A 23,654-nucleotide genomic window follows, 5' to 3' on the forward strand; every position below is an offset into this window, starting at 1 on the left:
AAGACCAACTTGCTATTAAGTTCTTAATTGGTTAAGCCATTATGTCAAATTCTCAGATCTGACCCTAAATGATGTGTTAACAGGTAAAGTTGGCAACTTTACTCGTTTCCATGTCTTAAAGGGGCCCAATACTCAATAAAATTCATAATAAGAACCCTAACTCATGCATGGTCCACTATAACTCATCAAGATTGCAGTTTTATGAACAAGGGACCTCAAAAATGCTAAGATCAACCATCCTTATCTTTTAGGGTAGCTCATACTCTCATGCATGGCTTAAATGACCATAAAAAGCACAAAAACAATACGTAAATATATCTAACAAAATGAACCATCAAGTTAAGAGCTTTATACCTCAAATAGCTTTCCAAGTTGATGATGATTCTGGATCCACAAGCTCTACCCACACGAATTCAACTTCCAAGAGTTCCCCTTCCTTCAAAATCACCAAAACACGCTCATAGTCCACTTCTAAGCTCAAAACACTCAAATGGAAATTAAGGTTTCGTTCTTAGGGTTTGGAGAGGTGGAGGCTGGTCATAAGAGAGTCTAGCAGCAACTTAAGATGTTTAAATAGGGCACAAACCCTAAAAATTAGGGTTTTCCCCTGCTGGTCGTACGCCACGTGTACCTGCACGTGTGCCCCGCGTACGTGGGTGCCTCCGCGATCCGGATATCTAACAAGTATGTCCGACGTACTCCTAGAGTGCGCCTAGAATACTCGGCTAGGCACCAAATGCCAAAGTCTTATGCTATGGCCAATAATGAAAAATGCCTGAAAATGCAAATTTTAAAGGTTTAAACAAAAATACCCAGAGGTAAAGAAAGTTTTTTGAGGATGGATTCAGAGGGATGCATAAAATGAGTGTTGTTCAAAAGAAGTGGCCAAGTGTTTATGAAGATTGTGAGCATTTAAGATTGGGGAAGTTCTTAGGATAATTAAGACACAAGTACATGCATTGCGGTCTTGGGGTAATGGTGAGGCTCAAAACGGATTGATTGTGTGATGTTGGTAGCTAAAGTCTCTATATAATGATAATAAAATCAGTTTTGCTTGAGGGAAAGCAAAGAACAAGTGTGGGGTATTTTGATATGTGCATAATTAACTATATATTTAATACATATTTCTAATACTTCTAGCTACAATTATACTATATATAGAAAAAAAGATACTTAACATGCTTTAATTATGCTTTCTAACTACAAAGACTTGCTTGGGACAAAAAGAAGCATACAACAAGCTGGAAGCAGGAAAAGGAAGTAAAAACAAAAGAAGAAAAGAAAAGGTCTAAAGACCACATCGTGGCCCCTTAATAGCAACTTAGTGATTGGAAGAATCGCGACCTTAATGCTGAAATGACAATTACGGGATTTACTCGAAGACCACGTTGTGGTGGCGGTCAACTATGACATGGTCGTCAGATTTCCACAAATCTAAAATCTCGGTCATTAGGTCGAAATTAGAGACATGCATTCGGTTCTCCAATCTCATTTGAAACTAATAAACCCTTAGAACTTCAGAGGAAGTCGAAATTCAAGTGAAGCTCAAGGATTAAAGAAGATTTAGAAGATATTCAACATTGATCTAGTTGATTTGCTTACTTAACTTATGTCTACCTTATTTTACTTAGATCTAATGTATTTTTCTGCTATAATGAGAGGCAAATCACCTTTTACTTCTGTTTGGTGAAGATGAGCTTGATACGTATGTTTTGATTTAGATATTGGATGATATTTATTGATTTTACTTTTGTTTGATATAAATAAACCCTAGCATGTTTTAGTTCTAGTTTATATTGCTCACAAACCAGATTTTGTGTGTTAATTGATAATATTAATTGCATGAATCTATCTCCTAATTTTTTATGACCATTAGATAATGAGAGCTAGGATTTATCACATCTTAGTTTAACTTTAAGTAATTAAAGTTGGTAACTTCAACTGTGTTAGAGAGCATAATTAGTATTAATTAGTACTTGCTTGCTTGAATTGATCATAGGAGAGTAACTAATATCATTCATAGTCCAATTGTGTTATTATCAATTTGGGGTTTAACTTGTGCATGATCATTGCTTTGTCATTCATAAATTGGAAGGCCTAGGTATTTGATCATAATAGCTAGATAATTGGTAATCAATATAATCTATCCATAAGAAATCAACCATAGGAGAAATTGAAATCGGATCTAGGCAAAAGTATTGTTTGATCTTCCCATCCTTTATGTCTTACAAGTATTTGGGGCAGCTTTGCTTCCTGTGCCCTTTTTCATGACAATTGAAGCACTCAGCTTCCTTTGGATTGGAAGAGGGTTTAGCAGAACCAACTTTGGTCCCACTAGAAGAGGATCCATCATGGGACTTTCCCTTGTGACTCCTGGAATGAGTCTTTCTCTTCTTTCCCTTCCCATGTCCAAGTGCCAGGACAGGGACAGTAGGAGTAGGAGTAGAAACAACATATTTTCCTTTAAGACTACTTTCAGCAGTTCTTAAAAGACCTTGAAGCTTGCTTAGAGTCACCTCCTCCTTGTTCATATGATTAGTCATACGAAACTGATCATAACAACCAGGTAAAGAGTGTAGGATAATGTGAATTGCCAATTCTTCATCGAAATTGACATTCAACTTTAGCAAGCGGTCCACAAACCTTTGCATCTTTTTCAAGTGGAGTATGATAGACTCTCCATTCTTCATTTTGGTAGTAATCATGGAGGCTATGATTTCATACCTTTCCTGCCTTGCACTTTGATGGTACCTTTCCATCAAGTCTTGGTGCATTTCATAAGGCCACAAGTCCTCATAGGACTTCTGAAGCTCAGCAGTCATGGTAGAAATCATAATACACGACACCTTTGTCGCGTCCCTCTCATGGGTCTTGAACTCAGTAATCTGCTCAGGAGTAGCGGTAGATTCATCAATCTCCTTAAGCTCTTTATCTAGGACATATTCTTTGTCCTCATAGCGAATGGTCATTCAGATGTTTTGAATCCAATCATTGAAGTTCGATCCATCAAGTATGACCCTCCCACATAGGTTCATGAGGGAGAAAGAGCCTGAAGGGTTTGGGTTTGAAGCAGTGTTGGAAGACATATGAAAAGAACGACAAAGTTTAGATTAAATAAGGATCCTTCATATAGCACCCAAATGAAATATTAGGGCTTGGAACCAACACAATATTTTACAATTCAGAAGAGAGATGCCGTAATCCAATTGCGAAATATTTGAAGGTAGGTAAATGAAGATTTACCAATTTCCACCATGAAAAAGAAATTCATTATTAAGTTTTAAATGAATTGAAATTCCTAGATTCTTTTGAGATTCATTGAACTTTTCAATGGCATGTTTAAATCTCGATTATGCCCTTCAAGTTTGTGACTGAGATGGCGAGGATCAGAAACAAGGTGTGAATAACCATGCAAATTAGCTTGGTACACTTAATGTTAAAAATCATCCAACCAATGTGACGGTTAACCACACACACTCCATTGATACATGATTAACATCAAGCTACCCTTTGCTACACATTGTCAGTCCCAAATTAGTGTGCTGGTTAACCACACACGCTCCACTAACGACTTAACAAGGTGCAAAGTGCAATTTCATGGAATATCACTATTTTCATATTTTTCCTAAAGTAACTAAGATTGGGAATTTATAAAATTTTAGTTACTTTAATAATTATCATCATACTTATCAATAAATATTAATTTCATATCCTACCTGTTCGGCTAACGACCCTCCACCAGTCAAGGAAGTAGTAACCTTATATCCCCCTTATAGACCGGCTTCGTGAATGAGGCCTACTAACGGTAAGACTGACTTGTTTTATACATATATATATAAGTATTAAACTTTAATATTATAATAGTATAAGGGTTGAAATTTAAACTTTTAAAATTCTAGGGTTTGGAATTAAAGTTTCATAAATGAGACTCTTCAAGTTCCAAAACATGAAGGCATGTTTTGTTACTTGTCAAGACTTTTGATTTCCATAACTTATGGATTTTAAAGTTCCATGAATTAGACCTTTCAAATTCCAAACATGAGGACAAATATGAAACCTTTCAAGTTCTATTGAATTATATAACCTACTATAGTTAATGGTTTCATAAATAAAGAGTTTTCATATTGCATAACTTGAGGACAAGTTATGAAACTTTTCAAGAACACATAGATCCAATTAAACTAATCCAATTATCATATAATTCATCATTAACCAATTTTACCTAGTTCATATTCAAGATAGTTTCAAATTTTACCAATAATTAGTTTTTCATAAAATCAAGTAATTATCTTAAAATTTGATAACCCTCATGGTTTTCGATGGGGATAAACATTACCATACTAATAAAATCAAATTTTATGAACCAAAATAGTTTGTGGTAATGATCCTAATCCAAAATAGCCGAAAAACTCGAAAATACTGCCATCTGATGAGCCAACTCCTCGATCCAGGCTTTGGACTCGTCGATTTCATCAGACAGTGGCCAGAAAAGTCATTTTTCCAACTTTGAAAATCACACATTTGCATCAATATAATAGAAAACACCCTAGGCTCTGATACCACTGATGGGTTTTATGTACTCTAACATTCCTATGGTTCACATACAACCCTAATGCTTTGGATCTAAGTTTTCTATAATTATACATGCAAAATTGTTTTTCCAAAGCATAAAGCCTAAACTAGCATGCAAGGCAACATTTGAATCATAAAAACAATTAGAAGATTACCTTCTGTAGTAGCGTGCTTGTCTTTTACCTTTAGGAGCCTAGCAGCTTAAGTGTGGTGCCTCAAATGTCTTATAACACACCAAGAACAAGAGACTGGACTTGAGAGAGAGGCTTGGGAGCTCAAAATCGGCTAGCCACTACTTTAGCATGCACGAGTACCGATTTTAAGTGTTAGGGACTTCTTTTATACTTAAGATTACAACCATGAAAACCCTAATGACTATGCATATTACATAAGGCTTTTGGCCTAAACCTTTCATGGACTTTCATGTAAGTTTAGTCCAACCCTAGTCAACATGATTCATGAGTCCAACTAGAAGTATTACTGATTTACTTAATCAGTTCATGTATTTTTAATTAGTTTCTTCTTATCACTAAATTAATACCAAATTAATTCTTGATCAATACTAATTAAATAATGTGATTTCTCAATTAATATATTATATTTATAATATATTAATAAACCACAATAACCTCTTCCTCAAGTATCCATCCAATCAAATTGTTCCAGAGTGTTACAACCCAAATGACCCATGCTATTATCGGGTCAAGTACATACCAATTATAGTTATGGGCTTACACGCCTAATGCAACAGTACTTTGATAGCTTAGTAACACTGTACATTTTCAGAATCTTCAGGGAACTACTATAAATAGTGTTGTAATCTTAAATATTAGAAAGAGAGAGTTTTGACACTTCCATTTTTTTAGACTTTAGAGTACCTTCCATAATTATTGAGCTAAAATAGAATTATTTACACCTTGTGTTCTTTGGATTACCGTTTGATTCATGTTGATTTTTCTTAATTCCATAATGTCATTTCCATGGGGTCCTACATGTTTTCCAAATTATGTGTTCGTGTGCAATAAGGAAACCCGATCACCATGCCGTGGTGAGACCTTTACCACGTTTTGGTGTTGCAAAAACTATAAAAATTAAAGAATCTCAACTGTAATCGGTGTACAACCTTTCACAGCCTTATGTTGTGACTTTTACTTTGTTTTTGTCATCTAGAAACCCTTTAGGGTCGATTTCGATGCGAGAGAGTCAATTGGAGCAAGGATTTTAAGATTCAAGCGCTATTCTCATTGAGATTTCACTTTAGGTTTACTTGATGATCATGTCTCGCAATATTTTGGTGATGTTTTTCTGCATTAGTTTAATGATTATGGTGCATAAACCGTTGGTTTTTCTAGATGTAGATGAGCCCTCATTAATATGATGTGATTTCGTTAATAGGGTTATTTGAGTTTGGTTAATACTTGTGTTCGATTGATTGTTTACCTTTTATGTTAAGTTATGAGTTATATTGCTTATTGCTAAGTTATGTGTAGTTAAGAGGACCAATCTAATTACATTAACTTGAATCTTAATTAGTTTATTCCCATTAAACTGTTAGGACTAGAGAATGATCAACCCCTAGGGTTAGGTAATATTAATTGTTGACTTTGACTGTGTTAAAGAGTATTAGTTATCCATGTTATGCTTCCATTGATTCTCATGTCCGTTGACAAGAAATCGCTACACCATATTCTCCATAGTTGGAATATATTTAATTAATTATGTGTTCACTTATTGCATGATCTTTATGTTAGTTGTTCATTACTCATTAGTAATAATAAATCTCACCGAAATAACTAGTAATATTACAATTCGGTAATCAACTCATTAATCCATTGCACTTCTAATAAATCGAACATATACACTTAGGGGATTCGTATTCTGGTGGAAGTACTTCTTATCTATTGTTTTAATTTAGTTCTTTACTTGATTTGTTTGATTCAGTGTTAAAGAAAGTTTAATTTAGTTTAAAAAAACCCTCCTTTTACATTATTATTATTTATTTATTTAGCATTTGAATTATTTGATATAAACCATTCTCGTTCCCATATTGTTCGACACCATTCCTTACCACAACTATACGACCATATTATTATGTTCACTGTTGTGTGTATGTGTGTTAGTTTAGACGTGATAAATTAGAGATTATAAATTTAAAATTAGTGAATAAAACAACACATCTCTACCAGAAGTACCTGAAACACTTCAAACTTAAACCGTAAGCACACAGCTTAGTGAGTTCCTAAGATACCACATTCATAACAGAATGATGGGTCTCGCCCTACATATTGGAGCCTGTCCATAATAGTGAGCCCCACCGTGAATAATGGGCCTAACCCTAAATAGTGGGGCCCACCCTAAATGTTGGATCATGCCCTAAATAATGAGCCCAGCCCGGTAAACATACAAGCATATACTAACACTCCTGTGTCTTACTTTGTATAGTGAGAAGGCTCACCTCACTGATAAATTGGATAAACACCACATCATGCGAAAAGTGTAAAGTTGTGCTCAAAAACCAGATAGGCATAATATAAAATGTCAAACCTCATCCTTGGACCCAAAACCCCAAATTTTAACCGAAGGTGAAACTTAGGTCAAAAGGTTAATAACCAATAGTTTGTTAAACAAGTGCCCCCTACTATATAATCTCACCACGCGCCTACTACAAGAGGGATTGACTTGTGGTTCTGAAGTTGGATTCGAAAGGTTTGGTTGGTAAGATGGTGGATTTTCAGTAGGTTTGGGATAAGGTTGAGGGTTGTTTTGGTGAGGAGCTTGGTATGGGGTTTGAAAGCTATACGAAAGATGTTTTTGATTGTTGTTCCACGGTCTCCTGTATTTCATGGACAACAAAGAGAACTTTTGTTGGAAACAAAGTTTGGAATCTACAGCTTCAGGATCAAAGTTTTCTTCAAACAAAGGTGATGGAATAGGTGGAACAACTCTGAAAGGGTCTGAAACAACAGGGTTCGGAGGAGGTGAGTGTACTAAACTGACAACAACAAGAGTACTACCGGAGAGTTCTCATAGGGCCAGAGCAACAACGGACCTATGATCATGTATTTCGTCAAAGAGTTGATGCAACTTCAATTTCTTTAGATATCCATTACTCTAAAGACAAGACTTGACGTTACCGCATCCCTTTCCGAGGCTATTGATGAACTTCAGGTTGTACTCAAGAGGAGTTCGGACAACTACATGTGATTTCATGTTGTTCACAATGATTCTATATCAATTTGAAGCTCAGGCTACAAATTCTCCAGGAGTTGTAGTGAATGTGTCGAAATCATTCACCACTGAAGTTACAAACTTGTCTTTCATGTTCTCTAAACCTTCAAACAGGTCTTAAAGAGTGTCCCATGTCTCCTTGGCTAATTTGCACAACTTGATGTGCTCAAAGAGAGATGGTGGAACACCAAACACCTTTTCAGAAAAGGCGATTTGATCATCATGGAGCTTTTTGATGTTGTTGGTTGTCCGAGGCGCAAGTCTAAGCTCTTCTTGAACCATAATTGTAGGTACAATGTCTCTAACCATCTACTTAACTAGAACATGAGGGCCTTCAGTGACAGAGCTCCATATTTCTTCACCCTTTTCTTTTCCAACAAAGAATATCTCCGATCTAACTTTCCAATGATCATGGACTGCCCCCATGGTCTTACATCCAAGTGCCATGGGCTACCTCCATGGTCGTTACTTGAAATGTCATAGGCTACTCCCATGGTCTTATATCCAAGTGACATGGGCTACACCTATGGTCTTTTGTATAGTTGCGGTGGGCTACACCATGGTCTTCCATGTAAGTATCACAAAGAGAACTAACATCCTATATAGTATAGTGAGAAGACTCACCTATCTTACAAAGTCAGACAAACCACAACTCAATGTCACAAAAAAGGTGCTACAACCCACGTATCGAATCACATAATGTCAGATCTTAGTCTACCCTCTAGAGCTAGCAATTTGACCAAAAGTCAACATGGCAAAAAAGTCAACGATCAAAGTTAACATTTAAAGTCAATGTCAGTTGACTTCCATGTCGTGATAAATCGATGGTCATGTCATGGAGAATGAACTCAGTCTCGATCTAAAACTCGGTCCCGATCCAAGTCAGTCAAAATAAATTCTACTATCACGTCGTGACGGAGACCGTCCACACAGTTTATGACCCTCCCCCCCCATTCAGTACGTCGTGACACCCATATGGTCACGTCATGAATATTGCATCAGGACAGCTTAATGCATTAACCCCCTAATCCTTTACACCACGCATTCTAATTTCCAGGGCGATTCCATACCCCCAAGAACATAATAAAATCGTTGCTTTATAGACATGTATGTCCAATGCGTGTCTTGAGATCAGGTTAGGTCAAAATGATGAAAATGGAACCAAAATCACATCCATGGATTTAAAACTCAACAAAACTTTAGATCCAAAACATATAACCTTTAAGAGACTTCAAGGATCCATAAAGTTGTCAACTATATGGTATCCATCCATCCAAACTTTCGCAAAAGTGCAGAAAAGGGACAAAAAGCATAGATATAAAAGCCTAATGCATAAATATTGGAACCTGAATAATCACAAAGGTCCAGGAGATGCTCAAATGAAATCTCCAAGCTTTCCAAAATGCTCTCTACACGATAAAATTCTTTTTCTTCCTTCAAGAGCCACCAAGAATACAAAAATAAGGTCAACAATGGAGGAGATGGGATTGGGGTGTGCTTCAAGGGGTCAGGATGTGATAGAGGTTGAGGGTAGAGAAAACCCTAGCCCTCACTTCCTTTAAATAGGGCCTAAGCCCGAAAAATTAGGGTTTGACCCTACCTAGTTGTCACGTCGTGACCAAGATAATGTCACGCCGTGACACCTAAATGAGCTATGCATCTCATGCGGCCATGCCACATTGTGTTGATACCTCTACCACTTCGTGGCCAACTCAAAACTCATAAATAACTTTAAATTTCATCGTTCTAGGATTCAGATGTTACAAATCTCCTCTACATGAATCAGACTTCGCCCTCGAAGTCCGTTGCTGCAAACAAATCGGGGTAATGATCCCTCATCTCCTCCTCGGGTTCTTAAGTCCACTCGGAACCCTTCCGATGATGCCATTGCACCATCAACAAGACCACGACCTTGTCTTGGGCTTGGTGATGGTCCCTCATCTCCTCCTCGGGTTCCCAAGTTCACTCGGAACCCTTCTGATGATGCCATTGCACCATCACCATGTCCACGACCTTGGTGTGCAAGGTCTTCATCTTCCTGTCGAGGATCGCAATCGATCTCTCTACATAATTTAGGCGCTCTTCCTGAACTGGATGACACCTTTCCATGGTGACACCGTCATAAGAAAAAAATCTCTAACCTGGAACTCGAGGTCCGAACATCGCCGATCAACACAACTCTTCTTGCGACTCTGTATGGTCTGCAGTCCATCGTGCAACAGTTGTATCAACTCAGTAGTCTTGAGTACTACCTCAGTACTCCCCATAAATCGATGTCCGACCTCACCCCAATAAACCGAGATCAAACACTTCCTCCCGTAAAACATCTTGAAAGAAGGCCAATCAATACTGACATGATAACTTTTGTTGTATAAGAACTCGACCAATAGACAATTGATATGTGCATAATTAACTACACATTTCTAATACTTTTAGCTGCAATTATGCTTTATATGGAACAAAAGATACTTAATATGCTTTAATTATGTTTTGTATCTGAGAAGATTTTTTTTGGACAAAAAAGAAGCACAATAAGAGTTGGAAGCATGAAACTGGAGCAAAAAGAAAAGAATAGAAGAAAAGGTTTGAAGACCACGTCATGGCGCCTTAATCGTGCGGTGGTGATTGGAAGAATCACGTCCCTGATGCTGAAATGACAATTACGGGATTTACTCGAAGACCACGTTGTGGTGGCGGTCAACCATGACATGGTGGTCAGATTTCCACAAATATAAAATCCCGGTCATTAGGTCGAATTTGGAGACATGCATTCGGTTCTCTAATCTCATTTGCGACTAATAAACCCTTAGAACCCCAGAGGAAGTCGAAATTCAAGTGAAGCTCAAGGATTAAAGAAGATTTAGAAAATATTCACCATTGATCTAGTTGGTTTGATTATTGAACTTATGTCTATCTTATTTTACTTAGATCTAATGTGTTTTTCTACTATAATGAGAAACTAATCACCCTTTACTTCTGTTTAGTGAAGATTAGCTTGATACTTATGTGTTGATTTCGATATTGGATGATATTTATTGATTTTACTTGTGTTTGATATAAATAAACCATAGCATGTTTTTGTTCTAGTTTATATTGCTCATGAATCATATTTTGTGTGTTAATTGATCATATTAATTGCATGAATCTATCTCCTAATTGTTTATGACCGTTAGATAATCAGAGCTAGGATTAATCACATCTTACTTTAAGTAATTAAGCTAGTAACTTCAACTGTGTTAGAGATCATAATTAGTATTAATTAGTGCTTGGTCGCTTGAATTGATCATAGTAGAGTAACTAATATCATTCATAGTCCAATTGTGTTATTATCAATTTGGTGTTTAACTTGTGCATGACCATTGCTTTGTCATTCATAAATTGGTTGGCATAGGTATTTGATCATAATAGCTAGATAATTGGTAATCAATATAATATATCCATAAGAAATCAACCATGCATGGGAGAAAGTGAAATCGGATCTAGGCAAAAGTATTATTTTAATTCTTGAAGTTTAATTACTTTCGTTGCTTGCTTGTTTGCTAGTTGATAGTAAGTTATTTATATCTTGCAAAATCAGTAAAAAAACCCCCAATTATAGTTTGTTTAATAGTTTAATTAGAAGTAGTTAATTTTATTAATTGAATTCTGTTCCATGTGATCGAGACCCAAATCCTAGTCATTAGGTCGAATTTAGAGGCATGCATTCGGTTCTTTAAGGTTATTTGCGACTAATAAACCCTTAGAAACCCATAGGAAGTTGAAATTCAAGTGAATCTCAAGGATTAAATAAGATTTAGAAGATATTCAACATTGATGTTGTTGGTTTTCTTATTGAACTTATGTCTAGCTTATTTTACTTAGATCTAATGTGTTTTTCTGCTATAATGAGAGGCTTATGACCTTTTACTTCTGTTTGGTGAAGATGAGCTTGATACCTATGTGTTGATTTCGGTATTGGACGATATTTATTGATTTTACTTGTGTTTGATATAAATAAACCCTAGCACGTTTTATTTCTTGTTTATATTTCTCATAAATCAGATTTTGTGTGTTAATTGATCATATTAATTGCATGAATTTATCTCCTAATTGTTTATGACCATTAGATAATTAGAGCTAGGATTAATCACATCTTAGTTTAAGTAATTAAAGCTAGTAACTTCAACTGTGCAAGAGAGCATAATTAGTCTTAATTAGTCCTTGGTTGCTTGAATTGATCATAGGAGAGTAACTAATATCATTCATACTTCAATTGTGTTATTATCAATTCGGTGTTTAACTAGTGCATGATCATTGCATTGTCATTGATAAATTGGTAGACCTAGGTAATTGATCATAATAGCTCGATAATTGGTAATTAATATAATCTATCTATAAGAAATCAACCATAGGAGAAAATGAAATCGAATCTAGGCAGAAGTATTCTATTAATTCTTGAAGTTTAAGTGTTCTCGTTGCTTGCTTGTTTTCTAGTTGATAGTAACTAGGTTCACTTCTTATAGGGGCATAATTAGCTAATTAGTTAGGTTTATAAATTTAAAAATAATAGGTACTTTTGTGCACATCAAAGTTTTTGGCGCCGTTGTCGGGGAACAACTTATTTGATTTCTATTTTAATTGATTTTGGTTATTCGATCCTTTTTGTGGGGTAAAAAACACAAAAAGTTACTTTGGTTGCGTTTGTTTATTTTAGTTTTTCTCTGAGATGCAACCACGTCGTGTTCTCGCTTCAGATAAGTTTTAGTTTATCGATTTTTATTCCTTTTATGCATTTTTGTTTCTGTTTTTGGTTTTTTGTTTTAGTGATTTATGACCCAAGGATCTAAAACTCATATTGTTCCTCCACTTCAAGAACCAAAATCTGTTTTCCCCAAGAAGAAGGACAATAAAGTCAACGACTCGACAAGAACTTCTCAATCAGATAGTGGATTTGAAAGATTTGATAGGATTCCTGATAAAAAGGGAATTAGATTCGAGCCAAAGTCATCAACCGAAGGAAGTTCAGATGAGGAAGGGATAACGGTTGAGGTTGAAGAGATGGAGGACACTATGACAATGATGATAGGTGTGACAACCCGAAATTTATATTCTGTTCAGTTATTCAAATCAATCAAAGTCAGACTCGTTTTTGCTATCTTCTAGCACTGTTTAGAGTCAATTTGAGTGTTCTAAGCCTAGTATCTTCAAAGTAAGGGTTTAGAAATGAGTAGCACAAGTTCACCACTTTCAAAGAAGGCCAAACACTCCAACATTAGGAGTATATGGCCGCACACTTGGGTGTGCGGCCGCACACCCTTTCTCTGGCAGCACACTCACGTGTATAAAGGTAGGACTCATCCTTCATTTACCTCTTTCACACACCTAAGCCAAGAACTCACTTCTCTCTCAACTATCATCCGAAATTCTTCATAGATCTTCAAGTTGTAAGTGTTTCTCCCTTTAATTTGTTTATTCATTACACTTCCTAGAAAGGATCCATGATTTCATCCATGAAATTACTCCTTTTGTTAGATCTTTAAGTGTTCTCCATGAACACCAAGAACACCTACTAAGTTTTTGGACTCCAAACACCCTTAAACGCTTCTATATTGTAAGTACCCTTATTGTGCTTGACACTTACTAGTTTAGAGCCTTAGAAAACGTCTAGAACATGATCATCAAGGAGTGTGTGGCCGCACACATCTCATGTGGCCGTACACCCCTTTGTATAGTGCTATTTGTCTTCAAACTCAAGTTCTATGCTAGCAAATGATCAAGAACACTTATGGGATGCAAGATAGAGACTTGGAATACACGTTTGACCATTTTTGCATGATCATCAAGGGTGTACGGCCGTACAATCCTTGTGTGGCCGTACACACCCTTTTTAAGGTCCAAAATGGTAACAAACTTCCATTAAAACTAAGCATTGATCAACACACACTTCCTAGATGCTTAATAAGACTTTAAATCACTCAATGGCATGTTTCACCATGAGTGTGCGGCCGCACACCCATTTGGGCCATACACTCTCACCGTACACACACATGAAACACACCATTTTGGCTGTACACTCCAAGGTGTGGCCATACACCCATTAGATACAACCTTTGGTACTTCTAACACTTCAATGTAAGTGATTTCCTAAGTCCTAGGGTGTTTTCCTTTCATGTTTAGTTGTATAAACACTAATTATATACATATATGTGCCAATATATGCTTATTAGGATCCGTTGTGCTCAAGTCTACACTTGGCACTTAGCATCCTACAAACCGATCTTTCATTCGTACCACTCACTGCAGGTGAGTTCATACCCCTTTAACTTACCTTTTAAATGATTTTAAATGCTTTTATGGGGGGGGGGGAATACAAGTAGATACATCATAGTTATTATATCAATCACATGTGATTAATAACTACCAAACAAATGAAATTCTTATACTTCAAACTGTGTTTTCGAAACAATTGCTTCAAATAGTTTTACAAACTCTTTTTAGATGCAAAAATCTTTATCAAACTCCTTTAAACTTATATTTTGTCAAAATCATATCTATATAAATGTAGTTATATAAGTAGGATTAAAAGGACTTAGGACTGATAACTCGCCTTACTTCCTGTTCCTTGTTTGGTTGTGGACTTAGGGTATCGGTTGTTTGTCCGAAGGTCGTTTGAATCTTAGTTATATATTATGTGTATGTATATAGATATCAAAGTTTCTCAGTTAGTTTAAATCCTTTGGGTAGCAAAGGTGTTCAATCATGTTCATTCATACAAACAACATTGCTAGTAAACTATAATAGGTATAGATTAGGAAGTCACTAATACTATTACTAGAACAATGAAACATACGAAGAGTCAGATCATACATGAGTTAGAACATACTATAACGAGAAACAGTACATACTAGAACGCGAAACTGTACATACTATAATGAGAATCAATACATACTACACACTACATACTAGAGAACATACTACATACTAGACGGAGAGAATACTACACTAGTACATACTATACAAATACAAGAATACTATAACAATAATGTGAGATACTACTTCATGGCTCGACATATACTGCTGTGTCACGTTTTGTACCCAGAGTCTCCTGGAGAGAGAGCGTGAATTTATGTATAGATCTATACGGGACTGACCCTCCTACACCTTGGTGCTAGTTATAGTGGGACCTGCAGGTCTACGGGTGACGAATGCCATATCATTTCGACGTCTCAAACGTCGTGTTATACGGTCGATCAAGTATGGTTACAATCATATCACATTTTACCTTAATTAAACTAACCAGTTTAAGGGTAGTTAGTACATTAGTAGATACTAGATAAAACTACTAGTACATCTTTATTTTCCCATTTCATTCATATTGTGATCTTCTCACATAAACGGTAATGAAAAACTATATTTTGGTAATGATAGTCATACTTTGGGAAAACTCACACTTTTACAAAAGAACAAACATATAGAACAGTTGAGTCTTGGTAGAAGACTACTTTAGTAGAAAATATAGGATTTTCTAGGAAGTTTACAAACATATACATAAAACACTTACAAAATTTTACATCAAACATTTGCAAGTACATTCTTCAAACTTATACAAACATTGACACTAAAATACTAATGAACTCACCAGCTTAAATGCAGATCTACGCTTTCAAAATAACTTGTATTCTCAGGTCGCCAGTAGACAGGTACCGATGGTCAGGTTTTGAGAAGATGGAGCACGTTCAAGACTCATCTTTTATTTTGATTTACACTTTCGGTGTCTTATTAAACTTCAGAACACACTTGTATTAAAATTATTACTATTAATGTAATGGATGATGTTGTTGCTTGTTTACTATTATGCATTGTTGTGATACTGTACATGACGTCCTCCCACCCCGAACGTTTCCACCGTTCAGGTTTTGGGGTGTGACAATAGGAGACTACAAGAAGAGGATACATGAAGAACATGGATGAGGTCTAGTTCCACCTGAGATACCAGCCGAGAGAAGCTTTGAGCTCAAAGGACACATTCTATCCATGCTCAAGGACATACCTTTCGCCGGGAAAGAGTATGAAGATGATTTCAAGCACATTGATGAGCTTAAAGAAATTTCCAACTACTTTCATGTTCCTAATGTGGCAAGGGAATCCATTTTACTAAGGACGCTTCTGGTTATGTTTATCTGTGAAGCAAAGGTGTGGTTGAAATATCTTGTAACCGGATCCATCACTACATGGGCTAACCTTCGTGATGCTTTCATTGAGCAATTTAGTCAACATTCAAAGATCTCAAAGCTCAAAAAGAAGATTGCCAACTTTGAACAAGAGGCGGGAGAGTCATTATATGAAGCTTGGGAGAGATACAAGGGCTTGCTAAGAAGTTGCCCTTAACATGACTTGAATGTTCAACAATAAGTTTACATCTTTTATAATGGAGTGAATGTAACTATTAGAAAACATCTTGACTCACAAGGGCTTATGACAAAGAAGGATCCGACAACTATTAAAGAATTGATTGACGAATTTGCAAAGCACTCACGAGAGTATCACAAACCATGAGATGATGTTACAAGATGAAAAGTAGATGGAGGGAATGAGAATATGGTTGTAATCATAGCTAAGCTAGACTATATGGATAGGTGAATGACAAAGTTAGATCAATCAATCCATTCCATAAGTGTTGGTTATGACAATTGTAGTGGTCCATACTTGACCAAGGATTGTGATTTGGATGAAAATGGGAATAAGAAGGTGCAAGTTCTCTACTCAAGTGGTGACAAGTTTTGATGAAGATTGGAGAAAGCCTAAGAAGGAGTGGTTACCTTATGAAGAGTAAAAGAAACAGAAAGATGAAAAGTATAGACAAATCAGAAGAGGTTTCTATCAAAAAGAGCAACTGCCACCCGAAAAGAAGATAGATTTCCATTCGGTACTCCATAGATTTATGGAAGCATCTTAAAAGAGGCATGATACTACTGATGCCAATGTGAGAAATCATGAAGCTTCCATAAAGAATATAAAGACTCAAATTGGGCAATTGAACACACTTGTCCATGAAAGGTTACCACCTAAAGATCAAAAATCACAATCTCATGTCATGGTAATTTACACTGAATAAGGGGTTCATTCTGAGCCAATAATGACCCATGAAGAAGCTACAAGTCATCCCAAGTCGAATGTGGAACAAGAACAACCCGGAGTCAAAAGATCAAAAAGTGAAGTATTCTCTGAAGCTTCACCACATCTCGAGCTGAAAAGAATTTTTATCTTCTTCAATCATTTTAGCAACCACTATTATTCCCATCTCGAGCCATCAAACACTCTCTAGAACCCAAAAAAAGGAAAATTATGGAACAAGTGATTTCACTTTCAATCAACGACCCATTCGTCAAATCGATGCGGAAACTTCCAAAGTTTGCAAAGGATGTAATGAGTAATAGAAAAGAGTTCAAAAAAGCCTCAAAGATAGTTCTAAATGAGTTGTGTTCAGCCGTGATTATCAAGGGATTACCAATAAAAATGGGAGATCCAGGTCAACTCACACTACCTTGTGAATTTGGCAATTTAACTTCTATTAATGCTTTAGCCGATTTGGGGGCAAGCATTAATCACATGCCATACTATTTCTACTAAAAGCTCGGATTACCAAAACTCCAAGACACAAGGATAACCATTTGAATGGCGGATCACTCGACCACATACCCATGAGGAATAATTGAATACTTACTAGTTAAGGTGAGAAAATTTGTTTTTTCGATCGATTTTGTGGTTCTCGACATGAAGGAGGATGAAAAACTTCCAATTATTTTTGGAAGACCATTTTTGAGTACCGCAAGAGCACTATTTGACATCCATCACTCAAGGCTCACACTTCATATGGAAGATGATGCTATTACCTTTGAGATGAGTCCTAAAGTAATCATGAAGAGCCAAAAGATGAAGTGTAAAAGATGGATGCCATGGAAGAAGACTTTGCTGAGCTGGTTGCAATTGAAAAGATGATGGAAGAAGAGCTTGAGGTTTGGGAAGAGCCCAAATTTGAACAAGCCTAATGTTTGAACCCAAGATCCTTGATTCCTATGACTTTTGAGGTGTTTTCTTTTACTACACCCGTGGTTCAAGAGGAAGAAGAAGTAGATGAAACCGAAGAAGAGGTGTATGAAGAGCTGGAGATAATAGAAGAAGAAATGGATGGAGAGTTGAAGGAGACTATCATGGTTGAAATGGAGGTTGAAAGGAAGGGTCTAGGAAAGTTGACAAGAAGATGAACAAGACAAAGAAGCGAGGAAAAGAGGTGAAGCGTAAGAATAAAGATAACGCCAACAAGAAGAAGGAGAATTCGAAGAAGGCTTACAAGAGAAGTGTTCAAGCTTACAAGCGAAAATGGAAGGAGCAAAAGGAGCAAAGGGAGATCCCACTCCCAACCGCAACAACGTAGAGTGGGAAGGAGTCTGACTCATGACTCCTAAAAAAGAAGCGCTTTTCGGAAGGCAACCCGATTTTTTTTTTGAGTTTGCATTTTCTTTACCTTTTGATTTCTTTTCGATTTTAGTTTTTAGTTTTTAGTTTTTATTTTAAGTCTAACCAATATATCATGTGTTTCTCTAGACTTCTAAATCAGTTTTGTAGTAAAAATGAAAGATACTTGGAGGAGCCTAATAGATAAGAAGCCGTACTAATGTTTCAAGATCATAATTGAAGAACAAGTTTTTAAATAAGTGTGGGGTTCCCACATAATGAAGAGAAACGAATTTTGAAGAATATTTACTGAAAAGAAGATTGGGAATGTTCTTACATGTTACAAAGAGTCGATTCCCTATTTTAATCTTAGAATATTTTCTGAGACGACACCACGACGTGGACATCATCAACACGTCGTGGCAAAAGTTTCAATCGCGACTGCATCTTACTACACCATGATGTGGCATCCTTGCACCACGTAATGGAGAAATTATTTTGCTCGACCATTATGACTTCCAGCTTTACACCACGTCGTGGCGGTGCTTTCCCATGATGTGGCAGGGGTTCAACACATTTTTCAAGAATGGTTCTTTGATTCTATTCCGATCCGACACATATGCATTCACAAGAAGAAGGTCCAGAAGTACTGTTTCAAGCCATATTACGAGAAGTCCAAGTTTTCCACACATTTTCAAAATTCGATCTCGCCACCGCTACCCAATGGGAGTTTGTTTCAATTATCCCTTTTTATCTTTATTTTTATGTTCTTTAATTATTCTAGCATGCAATGGGGACATTGCATCATTTTAGTGTGGGGTAGGGGGTTGACTACAGGAAAAAAAGCATTCTCATAAAAAAACTAAGAAATGACTAGGATAAAAAATATTATTAGAAAGATTTGAAATTATAAATCTAAGATTGAACCTAGTTAAAAAAATTGTCATGTTAAGATCTAGGTTGCAAGTGTTGTGTGGGACGATCCGATGAGAGTTCCAATGTTTATTTGATCCAATATATGTTATAGTGTATTTGTGGCTTCCCTATCCTAGTGAAATCATGGAACAAAAACACGACCTTTCTTAGTTTGAGGGTCGCAATATGTTTACCATCGTGTACCAGAAGTGTATCCAGGAGAGCTTATGTAGACATTGCACATTAGAATAATACATCTAACCAATAATGGTTGAAGTTAAGTTCCCTTGCTTAAGCATATGTTTTTAGGATTTTTAGTTTTGAGTGAAAAGAGTGAGAAAATAAATAAATAGAAAAATAAATAGAAAAATAAATAGTTGCAAAAGTTTGAGTGAGTAAGTCTACAAGCTATGAAGATCAACAAATTTCATGAAGAAAAGCTCCAAATTATCAAAGACTCAAGCATAAGGCAATTAGCCAAGTTATTATTTATTGTATTTTTTTTTTCATTTTTGAGGTTATTTTTTCATATGTATGCTTGGGGCTTTTGTAACGTCCCAAAATTTAAGACCAAATATTTCATTTTTATAAAAATTAAACCATCATCCAAAACGTGTTCATCAAACCATAAAAGAAAATCAGAGTATGCCAATAATCATCCAAATACATCAAGTCGACAAAATACAGAACAACATGGTGTGTGTGATGCAATCATCCCAAACCCTGCCCCTTTGATTCGGAGGTACCTAAAATATAAACTGAAAACCATAAGCACGAAGCTTAGTGAGTTCCCCAAAAAACCTCATAACATACATATCAAACATACAATGGGCCATACCCAACAACCATCGGGCCCCGCTCCGAACATATCTGTCAGAACATGAGATGACCCCACCTATCACATTCATCAGGCCCCGCCTGTCATCGGTCCCCGTCCAACATTCATACAGTGATACAGATACATAAACACATACAAGAATCACTAAGATAAATAGCATACAATACACCCATTAGGGATCGCCTGACATCGGACCTTGTCCGGTATACACATCACATACTCCACATGCAAGATTCACACAAACAACTAGCATCCTAAAAATAATAAATCATGGGCTGACATTGGTTGCTTCGACCCGTCAAGCACAGTGAGGAGACTCGCCTCAAACTGCTGAAAATCAGATAAATGATCGGACCGTTGATCCGGAAAAATCCCCGCGCTAATCAATAAAATAAAACCCCAATTAACAATTGGGCCATAAACCATAACTAGGAATCTCATTCATTTTTCCAACTCCCAGGGTAAAAGACTATTTTATCCTTTCCTCACTTGGACCAATAACTGAGGCCCAACCCTATGGCTACAAAACCCAATATAGCCTAAATTCCTAAATAAGGCCCAAGGCCCATTATGGGCTCAAATCTAAGAAAGCCCAAAGCCTATTAATGGCCCAAAGTCAGAAATACTATTGGCCCAACAAGGCCCAAAACCCTCATAGTCCAAATATGGCCCAAATCATAAAAGTTAACAAAAGTCAAGGCTAATGATTAAGCCCATCATACTCAGACTTACGCCCAGCGTACGCCATCTTTGGCCACTACGCGCTGCGTACGAGCTGGGTATGCTAAGCGTACTCTACAGCAAGACCAGCTTTCCATTAAGTGCTTTATTGGTTAAGCCACTATGTCAAATTTTCATATATGATCCTAAATGATGTCTTAACATGTAAATTTGGCAACTTTACTCCTTTGCATGTCTTAATGGGACCGAATACTCAATAAAAATCCATAATAAGAACCCTAACCCATGCATGGTCCACTATAACTCATAAAGATTGTATTTTTATGAACAAGGGACCTCAAAAATGCTAAGATCTATCATACTTATGTTTTGGGGTAGCTCATACTCTCATGCATGGCTTAAACGACCATAATAATCACAAAACAATCCCTAAATAGATCTAACAAAATGATCATAAACTTAAGAGCTTTATACCTTAAATAACTTTCCTAGTTGATGATGATTCTGGATCCACAAGCTCTAGCCACACCAATGCAACTTCCAAGAGTTCCTCTTTCTTCGGGTTTGGAGAGGAGTAGGATGGTCATAAGAGAGTCTAGGAGCAACTTAAGGTGTTTAAATAAGGAAAAAACCCTAAAAATTAGGGTTTTCCTGTGCTAGTTGTACGCCCCGCTTATGTGGGTGCCTCCGTGATCCAGATATCGAGCCAGTACACCCAACGTACTCCTAGTGTACGCCCAACATACTCGGCTAGGGACCAAATACCAAAGTTTTAACCTAAGGGAAATAATGGAAAATACCTAAAAACTCAAATGTTACAATTCTCCCCCACTTGAATCAGACTTTGTCGTCAAAGTCCGTCGTTGCAAACAATTCTGGATATTGCTCCCTCATCTCGACCTCGGGCTCCCACATCCACTCTGAACCCTTGTGGGGCTACCTTTGCACCTTTACCAGATCCACCGATTTTTTCCATAGAGCTTTCGTCTTCCTATCAAAGATGGAAATCGGTCTCTCGGTAAATTTCAGGCGGTCATCCACCTGTATCCTCCAATGGAACCACCGTGGAATCATCAACCAAACATTTCTACAACCGAGAGACGTGAAACCTGCTATAGATTTGACTAAGCTACTCAGGAAAATCCAAGCGATAAGCAACGCGGCCCACCCGGGCGAAAACCCTAAAAGGACTGATGTACCTGAGGGACAACTTTCCCCTCTTCCAGAATCGGATGACACCTTTCCAAGTTCACACCTTCTAGAGAACCATATTCCCAACCTGGAACTCTAGATCTGATCGGCGCTTGTCGGCATAGCTCTTCTGCCGACTCTGTGCTGTCTGAAGCCTACCCCAAACCTGTTGAATCAACTTGGTAGTCTTGACTACCACTTCAGTACTCCCCATGACTCACTGACCGACCTCACCCCAACATATCGGGGTCCTGCACTTCCTCCCATAGAGCATCTCAAAAGGAGGTCGATCAATGTTGGCATGATAACAGTTGTTATACGAAAACTCCGCCAAAGGGAGATACCTATCCCAACTCCCACCAAAATCCAATACACATGCCCGAAGCATATCCTCCAGGGTTTGGATAGTCTGCTCACTTTGGCCATCAGTCTGTGGATGGAAGGCCATCCTGAAATGCAGTCGAGTACCCAGCTCCTCGTGAAACATCTTCCTAAACCTGGAAGTAAACTAGACATCCCTCTTTCAAACCACTAAAAACGGAACCCCATGTCGTGCCACAACCTCCCTGATGTAGATGTCGGCCAACTTCTCTGCAGTGATATTCTCCTGAATCGGAATGAAATGTGTTCTCTTAGTCAATCGATCCATAATGACCCATATCGAATCCACTATGCGCGCCTTCCGAGGCAACTTCGTGATGAAATCCATACTAATCCTTCCCATTTCCAAACGAGAATGTCTAACAGTTGCATCTTGCTATGAGGTCGCTAATGTTCGGCCTTGACATTCCTGTAAGTCAAGAACCTATCCACATACCATGCCACATCCCGCTTCATACATGGCTACCAATAATTAGGACGGAGATCTCTATACATCTTTGTCGCTTTGGGATGAATACAGAATTTCGAATTATGCGCCTCTTCCATAAAACCCTTTCGCGTACCACCCCAGTACAGAACCCACACCCTCCGATGAAGGGTCAATAACCCCTAGCTATCATAATCGAAGGAAGCCACTTGTCCCACTATGCACTCCCTCTTATGGTGATCTTCATTCATAGCCTCAACATGAGCCTCTCGAATCTGCTTCAAGAGTGGAGTAATCACTTTCATCTTCAAGCACACATCTCTGATCAGATCCGTGACTGCCTTGCGACTGAGAGCATCAGCCACCATGTTACCCTTCCCCGGACAACAAAGTATCTCATACAACCAACTACGCTGCTTCATGTTTAGATTCGGGTGATCCATCAAATACCTCAGGCTCTTTCAATTCGTGTAGATAATACAATGGACCCTATATAGGTAGTGCTACCAAATCTTAAGGGAGAACACCATAAGCAATCACGCGACCTCTATGCATCAAAATTGAACCGAAACCCATGTTAAATGCATCACAATAAACCACAAAATCGTTAACACCCTCTGGCAGGGTTATGATCGGCGCCTCACACAATTTTTGCCTCAAGGTCTCAAAAGTTACATGCCGCTCAGGCCCCCAACTAAACATGACAGTCTTCTTCGTCAATCAAGTCGGAGGAACCACTATCTTGGAGAATTCCTTAATAAAGCTCTGGTAGTAACCAGCCAAACCCAAGGAAACTCCGAATATCAGATGGAGACCTCGAAACCTCCCATCTCAACACTGCCTTGACTTTGGCCGAATCGACCAGAATACCGTTCTTGTAACGTCCCAAAATTTAAGGCCAAAAAATTCATTTTTATAATAATAAAACCATCATCCAAAACATGTTCATAAAACCAAAAAAGAAAATTAGAGTATGACAATAATCAT

General features: G+C 37.4%; 1 non-coding gene across 1 annotated transcript; it reads right to left on the reverse strand.

Annotated features, from left to right (window-relative positions):
• Positions 1 to 16,068: 16,068 nt before the first annotated feature.
• On the reverse strand, positions 16,069 to 16,175 carry LOC145110098 (small nucleolar RNA R71). The gene has a single exon (XR_013709480.1). It is a non-coding gene; the product is annotated as a small nucleolar RNA R71 (small nucleolar RNA).
• Between the last annotated feature and the right edge of the window lie 7,479 nt (positions 16,176 to 23,654).

The sequence above is a fragment of the Lactuca virosa genome, chromosome 4, assembly GCF_052849685.1.
Source record: "Lactuca virosa cultivar CGN04683 chromosome 4, Lactuca_virosa_CGN04683_v6, whole genome shotgun sequence".
NCBI classification, from domain to species: Eukaryota; Viridiplantae; Streptophyta; class Magnoliopsida; order Asterales; family Asteraceae; genus Lactuca; species Lactuca virosa.